The following is a 19,497-nucleotide window of genomic DNA, read 5'->3' as shown; positions in this document are numbered from 1 at the left end:
TATTCATATTTCATTCATATTTTTGAATAGAAATTAGCAATATAAATTTTATAGATTGTTTTCTATCGAATACGGCCATTTTTATATAGCATTCGTATACGTTTGTTGTTTTCACAATATATACTTGTTCCGCCACTAATAATAACAAGTTTTTTAATTATTGATGTTAAAAACACAATATTTTTTTTCGTAATACGTAATAATTTTCTTTATATTTGCATATTTCATTCTAAAATATCTTTTTTGTTCGACATACGTCATTATTGTATCCACACATGTACAATTTTTGTTTAACCAATATAAAATATTGAATTAAATCATTTGTATTTTGATGATAAATTTAAAATTTATCTGTATATATTCATATAAGACTCTTTGGTAATATATAATATAAAACCGAGCGCATATATGATATGTACGTTAGAAAAAATAATATATATATATATTATTTTCTTTTAATATAGGGACACCTCTTTTAATTTATCCCCGCAGGGAATTATCACATAACTCAGTATGTGATAATGGCAGACCAATATACATATATATCAAGATTATCAATACAAAATATATATCATTATTAGCCTGCCTCAATTGTAATTATTTATTTGGATTAACGATAAAGTTCGGAAACAATTTGTTATTCTATGTATAATAGAAACCTTGGCCTTTGTTTCAACATTATTATCTTTGGGCTTAAAATATTAACCGTGGAGCCAAGTCTCATATTCATAAATGAATAAAGAAACAAATTTGACGGATTAATATCTTCTCTACCGACAGACAGTATTTTGTCACGTCAATAGTAGATGGCCGGCCCATTGACCATCCTATAGTAGTTTTTGGACCCAATATCTTTAATTCGGGTATTTTCAATTGTCTTTGCCAATCAACCGTTTGGTACTCTCTCATATAATAAGAGAATACACATATAATTCCATTATATGGATATATCTTCATTATTTTATTTGCTACATCACCCTATAATAGTTTTTGAACCCGTCAACTTCAATTCGGGTATTTTCAATTGTCTTTGCCAACCATTTATATGGTATTCTCTATTATAATAAGAGAATACTAGTGTATATCCATTATATGGATATATCATCTTCATATTATTTGCTACACCACCCTATAGTAGTTTTTGAACCCATCATCTGCAATTCGGGTATTTTCAATTGTCTTTGCCAACCAACTATACGGTATTCTCTCTTATAATAAGAGAATACAAGTATATTTTTCATTATATGGATATAATGCCATTTATTTTTCAATATCCATATAATTCATTTAGTTTTGTATGTACAAAACAAGTTTTCTTTATAGTATTGACAAAATCATATGTTTACGCATAACATAAGTTTTGACCAATACGAGGAGGGGCCCGCCAACGACCACCTCCCTATAGTAGTTTTTTACCCCACGCACTACTGCGTGCCTGTTTACAGTACTAGTGCCAGCTATCACTAGGTTTATATATCATGTTTCAGTGATATATGGGTAAATTCTACCATTTATTCTTATGTATATGGCATTTCTATGCCATATTTATACAATCCATTCATATCTTAATGTATATTTATTATATTATACATTATTATGCCTTATAGGTATTATACCTATAAGCCATATCCATACGATTCATTCACTAGTGCCGCCCCTCACTAGGTTTATAATTGTTATATCATTGATATACAATTTATTTCTATATATATGGCATTTATATGCCATATCCATACAATGCATTCACATTTCAATGTATATTTACTTGTTATACATTATTATGCCTTATAGGTATTATACCTATAAGCCATATCCATACGATTCACTTATATAAATATATGTATATTTTTCTATACATAATTTTTTTTTACTTTTTGTATGGATTTTCTATGCATATCCATAGTTTATATGGATATGCTTGGCGTTCTATATAGTATTGACAAATTCATATGCATAACATAAGTTTTGACCAATACGAGGAGGGGCCCGCCAACGACCACCTCCCTATAGTAGTTTTTTACCCCACGCACTATTGCGTGCCTGTTTACAGTACTAGTGCCAGCTATCACTAGGTTTATATATCGTGTTTCAGTGATATATGGGTAAATTCTACCATTTATTCTTATGTATATGGCATTTCTATGCCATATTTATACAATCCATTCATATCTTAATGTATATTTATTATATTATACATTATTATGCCTTATAGGTATTATACCTATAAGCCATATCCATACGATTCATTCACTAGTGCCGCCCCTCACTAGGTTTATAATTGTTATATCATTGATATACAATTTATTTCTATATATATGGCATTTATATGCCATATCCATACAATGCATTCACATTTCAATGTATATTTACTTGTTATACATTATTATGCCTTATAGGTATTATACCTATAAGCCATATCCATACGATTCACTTATATAAATATATGTATATTTTTTTCTATACATAATTTTTTTTTACTTTTGTATGGATTTCTATGCATATCCATAGTTTATATGGATATGCTTGGCGTTCTATATAGTATTGACAAATTCATATGCATAACATAAGTTTTGACCAATACGAGGAGGGGCCCGCCAACGACCACCTCCCTATAGTAGTTTTTTACCCCACGCACTATTGCGTGCCTGTTTACAGTACTAGTGCCAGCTATCACTAGGTTTATATATCGTGTTTCAGTGATATATGGGTAAATTCTACCATTTATTCTTATGTATATGGCATTTCTATGCCATATTTATACAATCCATTCATATCTTAATGTATATTTATTATATTATACATTATTATGCCTTATAGGTATTATACCTATAAGCCATATCCATACGATTCATTCACTAGTGCCGCCCCTCACTAGGTTTATAATTGTTATATCATTGATATACAATTTATTTCTATATATATGGCATTTATATGCCATATCCATACAATGCATTCACATTTCAATGTATATTTACTTGTTATACATTATTATGCCTTATAGGTATTATACCTATAAGCCATATCCATACGATTCACTTATATAAATATATGTATATTTTTCTATACATAATTTTTTTTTACTTTTGTATGGATTTCTATGCATATCCATAGTTTATATGGATATGCTTGGCGTTCTATATAGTATTGACAAATTCATATGCATAACATAAGTTTTGACCAATACGAGGAGGGGCCCGCCAACGACCACCTCCCTATAGTAGTTTTTTACCCCACGCACTATTGCGTGCATGTTTACAGTACTAGTGCCAGCTATCACTTAGGTTTATATATCGTGTTTCAGTGATATATGGGTAAATTCTACCATTTATTCTTATGTATTATATGGCATTTCTATGCCATATTTATATAATTCCATTCATATCTTAATTTATATTTATTATATTATACATTATTATGCCTTATAGGTATTATACCTATAAGCCATATCCATACGATTCATTCACTAGTGCCGCCCCTCACTAGGTTTATAATTGTTATATCATTGATATACAATTTATTTCTATATATATGGCATTTATATGCCATATCCATACAATGCATTCACATTTCAATGTATATTTACTTGTTATACATTATTATGCCTTATAGGTATTATACCTATAAGCCATATCCATACGATTCACTTATATAAATATATGTATATTTTTCTATACATAATTTTTTTTTACTTTTGTATGGTTTTCTATGCATATCCATAGTTTATATGGATATGCTTGGCGTTCTATATAGTATTGACAAATTCATATGCATAACATAAGTTTTGACCAATACGAGGAGGGGCCCGCCAACGACCACCTCCCTATAGTAGTTTTTTACCCCACGCACTATTGCGTGCCTGTTTACAGTACTAGTGCCAGCTATCACTAGGTTTATATATCGTGTTTCAGTGATATATGGGTAAATTCTACCATTTATTCTTATGTATATGGCATTTCTATGCCATATTTATACAATCCATTCATATCTTAATGTATATTTATTATATTATACATTATTATGCCTTATAGGTATTATACCTATAAGCCATATCCATACGATTCATTCACTAGTGCCGCCCCTCACTAGGTTTATAATTGTTATATCATTGATATACAATTTATTTCTATATATATGGCATTTATATGCCATATCCATACAATGCATTCACATTTCAATGTATATTTACTTGTTATACATTATTATGCCTTATAGGTATTATACCTATAAGCCATATCCATACGATTCACTTATATAAATATATGTATATTTTTCTATACATAATTTTTTTTTACTTTTGTATGGATTTCTATGCATATCCATAGTTTATATGGATATGCTTGGCGTTCTATATAGTATTGACAAATTCATATGCATAACATAAGTTTTGACCAATACGAGGAGGGGCCCGCCAACGACCACCTCCCTATAGTAGTTTTTTACCCCACGCACTATTGCGTGCCTGTTTACAGTACTAGTGCCAGCTATCACTAGGTTTATATATCGTGTTTCAGTGATATATGGGTAAATTCTACCATTTATTCTTATGTATATGGCATTTCTATGCCATATTTATACAATCCATTCATATCTTAATGTATATTTATTATATTATACATTATTATGCCTTATAGGTATTATACCTATAAGCCATATCCATACGATTCATTCACTAGTGCCGCCCCTCACTAGGTTTATAATTGTTATATCATTGATATACAATTTATTTCTATATATATGGCATTTATATGCCATATCCATACAATGCATTCACATTTCAATGTATATTTACTTGTTATACATTATTATGCCTTATAGGTATTATACCTATAAGCCATATCCATACGATTCACTTATATAAATATATGTATATTTTTCTATACATAATTTTTTTTTACTTTTGTATGGATTTCTATGCATATCCATAGTTTATATGGATATGCTTGGCGTTCTATATAGTATTGACAAATTCATATGCATAACATAAGTTTTGACCAATACGAGGAGGGGCCCGCCAACGACCACCTCCCTATAGTAGTTTTTTACCCCACGCACTATTGCGTGCATGTTTACAGTACTAGTGCCAGCTATCATTAGGTTTATATATCGTGTTTCAGTGATATATGGGTAAATTCTACCATTTATTCTTATGTATGTATATGGCATTTCTATGCCATATTTATATAATTCATTCATATCTTAATTTATATTTATTATATTATACATTATTATGCCTTATAGGTATTATACCTATAAGCCATATCCATACGATTCATATACTAGTGCAGCCCCTCACTAGGTTTATATATCTCATTTTAATTATATATTGGTAAATTCTATTATTTATTCTTGTGTATATGGCACTTATATGCCGCCATATCTATAAAAATGCATTTATATTTCAATGTATATTTTCTATATTATACATTATTATGCCTTAAAAAGTTATTATACCTACCATAAGGCGATATCCATACGATTCATTTATATAAAAGATATATGTATAATTTTCTATACATAATTTTTTTTTATGAATATATGGGTTTCCTAAGCATATCCATATAATACATTTAGTTTTATATGGATTAGATTGGTCTTCTTTATTGTATTGCCAAACTCATATTGATAAAATAAGTTTTGAACAATAAGAGGATCAGCCGCCAACCAACCAACCACTGCTACCATTGGAGGAACATATACTTACTTTTTATATGTCCTCTTACTTGAATGGTCCTCTCTTTACTTGAAAATTTCATTACCATAGGAATCTATTTATACATGGAATATGATTTCCACTACTTTTTCGCGTCACTAATAATTAATATGACGATACAGACTTGCTACCATAACATAAGTCTTGAACAATAATAGGAGCAGCCGCCAACCAACCACCAACCAACCAACCACTGCTACCATTGATAGTAATTTTATATGTCCTCTTTAGTTGAATTTCAATACCATAGGAATATTTATACATGGAATATGTTTTGCCACTACTTTTTCGCGTCACTAATAATATGACGATACAGTCTTGCTACCATAACATAAGTTTTGAACAATAAGAGGAGCAGACACACCAACCAACCAACCGCGCTGCTACCATTATATATACTTATATTTATATAAGTCCTCTTTACTTGAATGGCCTCTTTACTTGAATTTCAATACCATAGGAATATTTATTTATACATGGAATATGTTTTGCCACTACTTTTTCGCGTCACTAATAATATGACGATATAGACTTGCTACCATAACATAAGTTTTGAACAATAAGAGGAGCAGACACCAACCAACCAACCGCTGCTACCATTGAATGAACCATATATACAAACTTTTATATATGTCCTCTTTACTTGAATTTTAATACCATAGGAATATTTATACATGGAATATGTTTGCCACTTTATCATCGCGTCACTAATAAGATGACGATACATTTTGTTTGTTCAATATTTACTTATATATTGATGTTTCCAATTTAGGTCTTTTATATTTCTTCTTCCCTACCTTACACACCACAAACAAAGTGGCGTGCGATGCTGCAAGCAAGCATAATGATTATGCCCGCTTGCAACATCTTTATTATCGAATCATCAAGCAAAGGATAAGCTTCAGTGGATCGCAGTATGGCAGCTGCTCAACCACTTACAACACCTTGCCTGTTACAAAAGTCGTTTACAATTGATTCTAGGCTTTGTCATTGTATTAAATAATGCTTTTATATGTAACTAGCGCGGCATCAGGTGATCAAAGATCCTCCCAATTTACTATGTTACAAATTACATTGGCATCACATCCATTGTCGTTTATAAAGTAAATTATAAACTTTAAATGGTTTAGAAGCCATACAATGCAAATTGCCCCTTATTTATCATTGCAGTCCAGCACGGATACGACCTTAGAGGCGTTCAGGCATAATCCAACGGACGTAGCGTCATACCACTGTTCGCTCGAACAAGTATTGTGCCATTGGTCCGTACCTGCGGTTCCTCTCGTACTACGCAGGAATGCTGTCGCAACAACGTTTTGTCATTAGTAGGGTAAAACTAACCTGTCTCACGACGGTCTAAACCCAGCTCACGTTCCCTTGCATGGGTGAACAATCCAACGCTTGGTGAATTTTGCTTCACAATGATAGGAAGAGCCGACATCGAAGGATCAAAAAGCGACGTCGCTATGAACGCTTGGCCGCCACAAGCCAGTTATCCCTATGGTAACTTTTCTGACACCTCTTGTTAAAAACTCTTTAAACCAAAAGGATCGATAGGCCGAGCTTTTGCTGTCCCTGTGTGTACTGAACACCGAGATCAAGTCAGCATTTGCCCTTTTGCTCTATGTGTGGTTTCTGTCCGCACTGAGCTGGCCTTGGGACACCTCCGTTATTATTTGAGAGATGTACCGCCCCAGTCAAACTCCCTACCTGGCAATGTCCTTGAATTGGATCATACCTGAGTAATTGGAGTTATACCAAATTTTCAAATCAAAAATACATAAATGCACCGTTTTATTAAAGAATTTGTTTGCGATTATATAACAAACTCGTGATACTTTGATCAAGAAGCTTGCATCAAAACCCAATACCATAAGATATAATAAATATATCCGTATAATGGCTAGGAAATGATACACGTTCCATTTAATCAAGTAAGTAAGGAAACAATAAGAGTAGTGGTATTTCATTGGCGATACCAAACCGAAGTCTAATATCTCCCACTTATTCTACACCTCTTATGTCTCCTTACACTGCCAGATTAGAGTCAAGCTCAAAAGGGTCTTCTTTCCCCGCTAATTATTCCAAGCCCGTTCCCTTGGCTGTGGTTTCGCTAGATAGTAGATAGGGACAGTAGGAATCTCGTTAATCCATTCATGCGCGTCACTAATTAGATTTTTTTTTTTTTTTTTTTTTTTTTTGATATGATACTTTATATTTACGTCTGCCCGGTGGGCAATAGATTAAATTTTTTGATAAAATTGAGTGTGAGGTAACAATATTTTGTGTGTTGAGGTGTATTAAGATTATACAAGATAGGTGTGAGTGGATTAGTGAGTTTGTGTGTCAGTTTTGGTGGTTACATCAATTATGATGCCTTAGGATCAAGGGACCCTGAAGGGCAGGTCCGCAGGGTGTCGTCTTTTTAACCTCCGAGGTTGTCCATCCAGCACTCTGGTTGCGAGTGGGTTTATGTGGGCTACCATTTTATCCAGATGCCTTCTGCTGAATTTAGCTACCTCTTCTACCACTGTGGGAAGCTTTAAGTCCCTCTTTATTGTGGTGTTACGTACGTAGAACGGCGCATTTAGAATTTGACGCAGGATTCTGTTTTCTGCTCTTTCTAGTTTTTTTAAATTTGAACTGGCTGCAGTGCCCCATATTTCAATGCCATAAATCCACGCTGGTTTGATTATGCTATTATAAAGGAGCAATTTGTTTTTTAAGGATAATTTACTCCTTCTTTGCAATAACCACCACATTTGCCGGTTTTTTAGTTTCATTAGCTTTGTTTTGGCCACTATGTGATCCTTCCATGTTAGTCTACGGTCCAGTGTCAGGCCCAGATATTTGACTGAAGGCTGTTGTGGTATGGCAGCATTGTTTAACAAAACCGCTGGGGATATTCCTGGCCTTAGAGAGAAGGTTATATGCGTAGACTTCTCTGGGTTGATAATGATATTCCATCTCTTTAGCCATGGTTCTATGTTGGACAGAGCTTGTTGTAGGCCTTGCGCAGCCATTGGCAGGGAGTCTTCGGAGACTAAGAAAGCCGTGTCATCCGCGTATGTGCATACCATGCTGTGGCTACCAGAGGGAATGGGCATGTCCGCGGTATACACCGAGTATAGTATAGGACTTAGCACGCTGCCTTGGGGAACTCCGGCGGCCACTTCGTGGATAGGCGATTCCTGATGTTTGCACCTTACGTAAAATCTTCTATTTTCGAGGTAGCCCTTTAGTAGAAGATAGTAAGGGGTAGGCAGGCTGTGCTTTAATTTGAACAGTAGGCCCTGGTGCCATACTCTGTCAAACGCTTGCCTGACGTCTAGGAACGCTGCAGAGCAGAACCTTTTAGTCTCGAAGGAGTCTAGAATGCAGCTGACTACCCTGTGACACTGCTGTATAGTCCCGTGAGCTCGCCTGAAGCCAAACTGGTGATCTGGGATAACATGTTGTTCTTCTAATATAGGCATCAATCTCCTCAGGAATAATTTTTCCAGGATTTTTGAGAGAATTGACAGGAGGCTGATGGGCCTGTATGATCCCAGTTCGGCCTCAGGCTTACCTGGTTTGGCGATGACGATAACTTCGGCACATTTCCATTGTGTTGGGAAATGACCGAGTCTTAGACTTTGGTTCATGATGAACTTTAGGTTTCCGATGCAGTTCGGCGGCATGAACTTCAGAGCAGCGGCATCCAGGCGATCATACCCGGGAGACTTTGATGGTTTGAGTGTTGCTATCTCCTCCTCTATCTCCTCGCAGTCGATTTCTGGAATGGGCAAGTCCATGGGACACGCCACATCCAGGAAATGAAGAGTCTCTTGATGGTCCACTGGGTCGCACAGGTCGAATGGCTGGAAACTACTCTTTAAGTGGTCGGCAAAGGCGTTTGCTTTTTCCTGGTCTGAACGACACCAAGCTCCAGTTGATGATCTGACCGGGGCTATCCTCCGTGTGGGTCGCTTTAAATACTTTGTTGCATTCCAAAGCTTGTGGTGTGCACTACAGGGTTCAAGGTCCGCGAGGTAAGCTTCTAGGGACTTGCTTTTTAGATCAAGAAGCATCCTGCTAAGGTCTTTACAAGCCCTGTTGTAGATTGTTTTGTCCGACCGTCTTCTACTTAGCTGCCAGACCCTCCTCAAACGCCGTTTTTCGCTTACCATTGTTGCCAGCTCGGTTGACCAGAGATAGTTGTCTCTGTGGCCTCTGGTGTGCACCGTTCGCGTGGTTTCAGCCTCTGGAGTTGCGATGCTTGCTGCCAGATGAACCTGTCTGGTGAGGTACTCCACCGCTTCGTCGATGTCTATTGGACTTTCTAGAACTGGCTGGGGGTCTACATGATTTTCTAGCCAAGACTTAAAAATCGGGATGTTTGTATTCCGTCTGATGAGCTTGACTGCAGTTGGATTTCTCAGATAGGAGTTGTTATACAAAATCTTGACCATGCTGTGATCGGATGTAAGATCATGGCATGCAGCCGTAGATATTTTTGTGGGGTCAACTCCTCTGCTGAATGCAAAGTCCAAGAGGTCCGGAATTTTGGCTGGGTCGGTGGGCCAGTAGGTAGGCTCTCCAGTTGAATAGACGGTGCAACCCAGTGCCCTGATGCATCCAAGAAGTGTGCTTCCTTTCGGGTTGACGGTTCGTGATCCCCACCAGGTATGTTTTGCGTTGAAGTCGCCTCCGATTAAGAATCTAGGACCCAGATTCAGTAGTACGTCGGACAGATCACTTTGGCTCAGTGTGTATCTTGGAGGGAGGTATGCGGAGGCGATGGTAATTTTGCCTTGCGACGTTATAAGGTGGATTTTCGCACACTGCATCCATTCCAGTTGTACGGGCTCGAGCTCCTCGTATTGAATGCCGCGTCTGATGATAATAGAGGCTCCTCCACGCATCCGGTCGCCAGGGTGCAATGCGTTGATTATTTCGTAGCCGGGAATGGTAAAGTGGGATCTGGTGGTGAAGTGTGTCTCGGACACGAGTAAGATGTCTACTTGGTTGGTCTTTATATAATGCTCGACCTCGGGCTTGCTCCGAGCCAAGCCGTTCGCATTCCATATTATAAGTTGGGTGTTTATGGACATTTATGATTGTTCTGGTTGGAGAGCATTGTCATCACTAAGTTTTGGAACTGATTGAACATGGAGTTCATCATGGATTCCATTCGGCGCATCATTCTCTCCTCCAAGGCATCAAGGGGGGACTGGCCATTATTGTCGAAGTTTCCAGCCGCGCCAGCCCTAGCAACGTTGGCGTAACTGTATTTGTGATTCCCTGTTTGGTTCGCGGCACTGCTCGCTGGGAAATTTGCGTGTGGAGCAGGATTGGATGAAGAAGTAGTTACTGCCTTAGGCTTAGGGCTGAAGCGCTTCTTGGCTTCTACGTAGACTCTACAACCGCGGTAGGAGGCGGTGTGTTCGTCACCACAATTTCCGCACACAGGTGGGTCTTCCTTTGCCTTCATGCAATTCAGGGAGTCGTGTGATAATCCGCATTTGACACAGACATGTTGGAGTTTGCAGTACCTCTTAGTATGCCCGAAAGCTTGGCAGCGGAAGCATTGTACCACTCCGTCGAACTTTTTTGGCTCCTCAATGGAGACGACGGCATGGCACAGTCTGTTGATTCGAAGACTTTCTTGTTTGTTGGAGCTGGTTCGAGGTTGACGAAAAACATCGACAATGGCATTTTTGTTACTCTTGATACTGCATTTTTAGCATCACGCACATTGTGGCCGAGATTCACAAAGGCTTGCTTGACCTCCTCAATTGGTGTAGTATGGTGTAGTCCTTTGACAACAATGCGGAAAGCTCGCTCTTCCTTCAGTTGGAAGGTACGGAAAGCTACTTGACAGTTGTCCAGGTGAGCAACAATTTTTCGGTAAGTGGTGCTGTCCTTCGGCATCAGCCTGATGTTACCTCTTCCCGTTGCCTTGTAAGAGAAAGTATCGGAATTCACCAATGTGCGCAGTTCGTTTAAAAATTCGCCAATATTTTCTACATCCGGCACAAAAATTGGAGGGGGCTTGGGTGCTGCTTTAGGTTCGGCATTATCGACGGTCTTTTCATTGCTGCTCTCTACCGGCAGAGAAGCGAAGCGGTTAGAGGTGCTAGGACCAATATCCATCTTTTTGTCTTGATTCACGGCAGCCTTATTCTTTATGGTCTTTTTAGGAAAAATGTAAGGGCGAGTTATCTCACCTTCCTCAGGTGAAGAGATGTTTGAGGGGCTCGAGGAGCTCGAGGAGCTCGGGGTTGGGCTGGGAGATTTTTCCCGTTTCTCCACGATGATTTTCTTTACGCCTCTAATTGCCTCTGGCGACCCGGGAGGTAGACTCCTTTTGACTCCTTTTGGTAAGACTCTCGGCTTCAGAACCTGCCAAGTGCATTTTTTGAGTGCGGCTACAGCCGCGTTGTCCACTTCCATGCTGCCGGTGTTGCTATTGTCACCCATGGCGACAGCACCACCAACAAGCACAGCCGGCTAACTGTGTGAGTGAACTATTTATTTCCTTTCCCTCTGCTGACAAAAATCGACGACGAGGTGTCGCCGAAATGTAGGCAAAAGTTTTAGGAGTCGCCGCCCTCTGGCGGAGTGATACAGCGATGAGGAGTCGCCGAATGTATGCTATGAATCCTGGAGTAGTCGCCCTCTGGCGGAATGAAATCAGCTGATTTCCAAAAACCAACCAATTTGCGGAGACACGAACCGCTACAAATTTAGTGCGGACGCGAACCGCGCTGCTGTCAAAATGTTATCTAGATAAGGCAGGCGCCACTCGAGAGAGAGCGCCTCTCTCACAACGATGAAGTATGAGTTTTATTGCCGAAATTGGCCTGACACACGGGGCGCCCGAGAGAGCGCCTCTGTCTCAGCACGTCGAACGTTCTCGAAATGTCTGGGGTGGAAAATCGCGATTTTGGCCTTCCCACCACCTTTTTCGTGCAGAAAACACGCGGAATGACTATGCGACCACAATGCGCGAATATTTGTGCTATTTTTAGCAATGAAATAGGAGTTTTATTGTCGAAATTGGCCTGACACACGGAGCGCCCGAGAGAGCGCCTCTCTCAGCACGTCGAACCTTCTCGAACTGTCTGGGGTGGAAAATCGCGATTTTGGCCTTCCTACCACTTTTATGTGCAGAAAACACACGGAATGATTTTGCGGACACAATGCGCGAATATTTATGCTATTTTTTAGCAATGAAATAGGAGTTTTATTGCCGAAATTGGCCTGACACACGGAGCGCCCGAGAGAGCGCCTCTCTCAGCACGTCGAACCTTCTCGAACTGTCTGGGGTGGAAAATCGCGATTTTGGCCTTCCTACCACTTTTTTTGTGCAGAAAACACACGGAATGATTTTGCGGACACAATGCGCGAATATTTATGCTATTTTTTAGCAAGGAAATAAGCGTTTTACTGCCGAAATTGACCCGTCACACGGAGCGCTCGAAAAACACGTCTGCTCTCCAGAGCAATGACTGACAACTATGACTAATTAGATGACGAGGCATTTGGCTACCTTAAGAGAGTCATAGTTACTCCCGCCGTTGACCCGCGCTTACTTGAATTTCTTCACTTTGACATTCAGAGCACTGGGCAGAAATCACATTGTGTCAACACCCGCTAGGGCCATCACAATGCTTTGTTTTAATTAGACAGTCGGATTCCCCAAGTCCGTGCCAGTTCTGAATTGATTGTTAATTGATAATCGTTATAATTAATAAGAACTAATTGGTTTAACCCAATTAGTATTCTTAAAAATTTTAGCAAGAAAGTTCCACAATTGGCTACGTAACTAAACTATCCGGGGAACAAGTGACCAACATAAATGCCAGACACTCTATTTACCCAGAACGAGCACATAAACCATGTTATTGTTTCCCAATCAAGCCCGACTATCTCAATCTTCAGAGCCAATCCTTATCCCGAAGTTACGGATCTAATTTGCCGACTTCCCTTACCTACATTATTCTATCGACTAGAGACTCTTCACCTTGGAGACCAGCTGCGGATATTGGTACGGCCTGTTGAGAAGTTTGCGTGTCCCCACCATAAATTTTCAAGGTCCGAGGAGAAAATATCGACACAACAGTATATGTCATGCTCTTCTAGCCCATCTACCATATCTCTCTGCGAAAGACTTCCATGGTAGTACGGCTATAAAACAGAAAAGAAAACTCTTCCGATATCTCTCGACGGCTTCTTTATGGTCGTTCCTGTTGCCAGGATGAGCACGAGGCCCATATTTAATAACAAACGGATACTCAACAGGTTACGGAATTGGAACCGTATTCCCTTTCGTTCAAAATTATTCAAGTATATTAATTAGCTTGATTTATATAATATAATTATATTTGTATGGCATTTGTGTTTTACTTGAAAATTTTCGGCTTTCGCCTTGAACTTAGGACCGACTAACTCGTGATCAACCACTGTTCACACGAAACCCTTCTCCACTTCAGTCCTCCAAGGTCTCATTCGATTATTTGCTACTACCACCAAGATCTGTACCAATGGCAGCTCCATGCAGGCTTACGCCAAACACTTCTACGCATACCATTGTACCTTCCTACTCACTAAAGTTTCAAAATTTATATCACAAGTAATATAAATCATCTACTTTAGCGGTAATGTATAGGTATACAACTTAAGCGCCATCCATTTTAAGGGCTAGTTGCTTCGGCAGGTGAGTTGTTACACACTCCTTAGCGGATTTCGACTTCCATGATCACCGTCCTGCTGTTTTAAGCAACCAACGCCTTTCATGGTATCTGCATGAGTTGTTAATTTGGGCACCGTAACATTACGTTTGGTTCATCCCACAGCGCCAGTTCTGCTTACCAAAAGTGGCCCACTGGGCACATTATATCATAACCTTGAACTTCATATCAAGAAAGTTAAGGTTCTTACCCATTTAAAGTTTGAGAATAGGTTAAGATCGTTTCGACCCTAAGGCCTCTAATCATTCGCTTTACCAGATAAGATTATTTTATATAACATTAAAATGCACCAGCTATCCTGAGGGAAACTTCGGAAGGAACCAGCTACTAGATGGTTCGATTGGTCTTTCGCCCCTATACTCAATTCTGACAATCGATTTGCACGTCAGAACTGTTTCGGTCTTCCATCAGGGTTTCCCCTGACTTCAACCTGATCAAGTATAGTTTCACCATCTTTCGGGTCACAGCATATATGCTCAAGGTACGTTCCAGTTAGAGGCATAAATAATATAAATATCATTATACATAACTATATAGAACGCCCCGGGATTGTGTTAATTAGCTATAAATAGTTAAAAAACTAATCCCATTATTAGTCAAGTTAATTACGCTATTAGGTTTATATCCCAATAACTTGCACATATGTTAGACTCCTTGGTCCGTGTTTCAAGACGGGTCCCGAAGGTATCCTGAATCTTTCGCATTGTTAATCATACAAGTGCATATAATAAACACAAAAATCAATGATAATTATGCCATTATATAATTCCGAAAAATTAACGCACTGTATTCATATAAATCTATCAGCACTTTATCAAATTAATAACATTTATTCTGTGTTAAAATGCAAGCAAATTAATTTGAATAAACTATAAGTTATATTTTATGATAAATTTTGTATGCTAATAGATTACAATGTCCTTATATGGAAAAAATGCACACTATTATCATAATATTGTTTAAATATTACAATTTTAATGATGAATTTTCCATAACGGATATTCAGGTTCATCGGGCTTAACCTCTAAGCAGTTTCACGTACTGTTTAACTCTCTATTCAGAGTTCTTTTCAACTTTCCCTCACGGTACTTGTTTACTATCGGTCTCATGGTTATATTTAGTTTTAGATGGAGTTTACCACCCACTTAGTGCTGCACTATCAAGCAACACGACTCTTTGGAAACATCATCTAGTAATCATTAACGTTATACGGGCCTGGCACCCTCTATGGGTAAATGGCCTCATTTAAGAAGGACTTAAATCGTTAATTTCTCATACTAGAATATTGACGCTCCATACACTGCATCTCACATTTGCCATATAGACAAAGTGACTTAGTGCTGAACTGATTTCTTTTCGCTCGCCGCTACTAAGAAAATCCTGGTTAGTTTCTTTTCCTCCCCTAATTAATATGCTTAAATTCAGGGGGTAGTCCCATATGAGTTGAGGTTGTGTATAACTTTTTTTGCAATTAATTCTTTATATATAATGATAAAACATTTTATTAAATTCGTTATATATTTTATATATTTGTATGGCATTTGTTTGGTCTAACGAATCAACGAAGAATAATAATATTGTCAACGGCTTTCTATTTACTAATCTTTAATAAGAGACAATTCTAGATAAATTTTTTATGCTAGACATTTCTCAGTATTATTTGATTGAAAAAGAAAATATTTCTCTTCGTTTTTCACATTCAAATTATTTACTAATGTGAGATAATGTTTTTCATATATTTGTTAATATTATGAATAATATAATAATTAAATTATTATTATCCAATAATATACCATATGCTTATAAAATTTCATTATAAAATTTATATAAACAACTTAATTAGCATAGTCTTACAACCCTCAACCATATGTAGTCCAAGCAGCACTATAAAATTAATTAAAGTACATAACAGCATGGACTGCGATATGCGTTCAAAATGTCGATGTTCATGTGTCCTGCAGTTCACACGATGACGCACAGTTTGCTGCGTTCTTCATCGACCCATGAGCCGAGTGATCCACCGCTTAGAGTTTTATATATTGGTTTGGTAATTTTGTCATATATGTTTTTATTGAAAGAAATTAAAAATACACCATTTTACTGGCATATATCAATTCCTTCAATAAATTGATTTTTATACCTAAAACGAATGCTGCGAAATGTCTTAGTTTCATATAACCAATAATATATCAAGTATTTTTTAAATGGCATTTACGGTATTAATACTTTTTTTTAGCGATATATATTGAAATTTATATAAAACATTAACCTGTAATAATCAGGTACAACATTGTACATTTTAGGTTGTTGCATTATCCAATGTATGCGCATAACTGAGATGAACAATACATATCGCAACGCGTGTATATTATGGTCCATATACACACAGTGTTTTATTAATTAATTGCATTTAATATACAATATAATAATAATATTAAATAAATTTAATAATTTCGATTTGCTTGTTCGAATTTGTTATTTGTTTGCTTTTGCTTATTTATTTATCTCTTATTTAATGCAATAATATATTTATTATTACAATTATTATTTCGATTTGCTTGTTCGAAATTTTATATTTGATCTATAAAAGATCATATTTTTGGCAATTTATATTTTATTTGTATTACTATAATATATTATATTATTATAATAAAAACAAATTTTTTTATTAACGGTAAGGATATTAAACAATAATGATCCTTCCGCAGGTTCACCTACGGAAACCTTGTTACGACTTTTACTTCCTCTAAATAATCAAGTTCGGTCAACTTTTGCGAAACAACCGTAACACACAAGGCGTCACAGTGATCACGTCCGGAGACCTCACTAAATAATTCAATCGGTAGTAGCGACGGGCGGTGTGTACAAAGGGCAGGGACGTAATCAATGCGAGTTAATGACTCACACTTACTGGGAATTCCAAGTTCACTGTGAACAGTTTCAGTTCACAATCCCAAGCATGAAAGTGGTTTCAGCGGTTTTACCCGGACCTCTCGGTCTAGGAAATACACGTTGATACTTTCATTGTAGCGCGCGTGCAGCCCAGGACATCTAAGGGCATCACAGACCTGTTATTGCTCAATCTCATTATTGCTAGACGCAATTTGTCCATTTTTAAGAAGCTAGTGTCCTTATAATGGGACAAAACCAACAGGTACGGCTCCACTGTATATAAACACATTCAAACACAATAAACATTTTACTGCCACCATGAATGAAGGCTATATAAGCTTCAACACCATAATCCTGAAGATATCTATTTAATATATTTGAGTCTCGTTCGTTATCGGAATTAACCAGACAAATCACTCCACGAACTAAGAACGGCCATGCACCACCACCCATAGATTCGAGAAAGAGCTATCAATCTGTCTTACACACTTATGTTCGGACCTGGTAAGTTTTCCCGTGTTGAGTCAAATTAGCCGCAGGCTCCACTCCTGGTGGTGCCCTTCCGTCAATTCCTTTAAGTTCAGCTTTGCAACCATACTTCCCCCGGAGCCCAAAAGCTTTGGTTTCCCGGGAAGCGACCTGAGAGAGCCATAAAAGTAGCTACACCCAATTGCTAGCTGGCATCGTTTATGGTTAGAACTAGGGCGGTATCTGATCGCCTTCGAACCTCTAACTTTCGTTCTTGATTAATGAAAACATCTTTGGCAAATGCTTTCGCTTAAGTTAGTCTTACGACGGTCCAAGAATTTCACCTCTCGCGTCGTAATACTAATGCCCCCAAACTGCTTCTATTAATCATTACCTCTTGATCTGAAAAACCAATGAAAGCAGAACAGAGGTCTTATTTCATTATCCCATGCACAGAATATTCAGGCATTTGAAGCCTGCTTTAAGCACTCTAATTTGTTCAAAAGTAATTGTACCGGCCCACAATAACACTCGTTTAAGAGCACTAATGCAGGTTTTTAAATAGGAGGAACATATGAAAAAATACAAGTATCTAAGCACATGTAAGAACTCCACCGGTAATACGCTTACATACATAAAGGTATAGTACTAACCACAATTGTAAGTTGTACTACCCGTATGAAGCACAAGTTCAACTACGAACGTTTTAACCGCAACAACTTAATATACGCTATTGGAGCTGGAATTACCGCGGCTGCTGGCACCAGACTTGCCCTCCAATTGGTCCTTGTTAAAGGATTTAAAGTGTACTCATTCCAATTACAGGGCCTCGGATATGAGTCCTGTATTGTTATTTTTCGTCACTACCTCCCCGAGCTGGGAGTGGGTAATTTACGCGCCTGCTGCCTTCCTTAGATGTGGTAGCCGTTTCTCAGGCTCCCTCTCCGGAATCGAACCCTGATTCCCGTTACCCGTTGCAACCATGGTAGTCCTAGATACTACCATCAAAAGTTGATAGGGCAGACATTTGAAGATCTGTCGTCGGTACAAGACCATACGATCTGCATGTTATCTAGAGTTCAACCAATATAACGATCTTGCGATCGCTTGGTTTTAGCCTAATAAAAGCACATGTCCCATAAGGTTCATGTTTTAATTGCATGTATTAGCTCTAGAATTACCACAGTTATCCAAGTAACTGTTAACGATCTAAGGAACCATAACTGATATAATGAGCCTTTTGCGGTTTCACTTTTAATTCGTGTGTACTTAGACATGCATGGCTTAATCTTTGAGACAAGCATATAACTACTGGCAGGATCAACCAGAATAATGTTTTTATTCATATTTCATTCATATTTTTGAATAGAAATTAGCAATATAAATTTTATAGATTGTTTTTCTATCGAATACGGCCATTTTTTATATAGCATTCGTATACGTTTGTTGTTTTCACAATATATACTTGTTCCGCCACTAATAATAACAAGTTTTTTAATTATTGATGTTAAAAACACAATATTTTTTTTTCGTAATACGTAATAATTTTCTTTATATTTGCATATTTCATTCTAAAATATCTTTTTTTGTTCGACATACGTCATTATTGTATCCACACATGTACAATTTTTGTTTAACCAATATAAAATATTGAATTAAATCATTTGTATTTTGATGATAAATTTAAAATTT

General features: G+C 37.4%; 2 non-coding genes and 1 pseudogene across 2 annotated transcripts; all 3 read right to left on the bottom strand.

Moving 5' to 3' along the window:
- Positions 1-6,585: 6,585 nt before the first annotated feature.
- Positions 6,586-15,897, bottom strand: LOC119562655 (annotated as a pseudogene).
- A 401-nt stretch (positions 15,898-16,298) lies between these two features.
- On the bottom strand, positions 16,299-16,477 carry LOC119562670. Its single transcript, XR_005221939.1, has one exon. It is a non-coding gene; the product is annotated as a 5.8S ribosomal RNA (ribosomal RNA).
- A 659-nt stretch (positions 16,478-17,136) lies between these two features.
- On the bottom strand, positions 17,137-19,136 carry LOC119562693. Its single transcript, XR_005221961.1, has one exon. It is a non-coding gene; the product is annotated as a small subunit ribosomal RNA (ribosomal RNA).
- Positions 19,137-19,497: the final 361 nt, after the last annotated feature.

The sequence above is a fragment of the Drosophila subpulchrella genome, unplaced genomic scaffold (assembly GCF_014743375.2).
Source record: "Drosophila subpulchrella strain 33 F10 #4 breed RU33 unplaced genomic scaffold, RU_Dsub_v1.1 Primary Assembly Seq82, whole genome shotgun sequence".
In the NCBI taxonomy this organism is placed as follows: Eukaryota; Metazoa; Arthropoda; class Insecta; order Diptera; family Drosophilidae; genus Drosophila; species Drosophila subpulchrella.
This window is presented reverse-complemented; position numbering and strand designations above follow the sequence as displayed.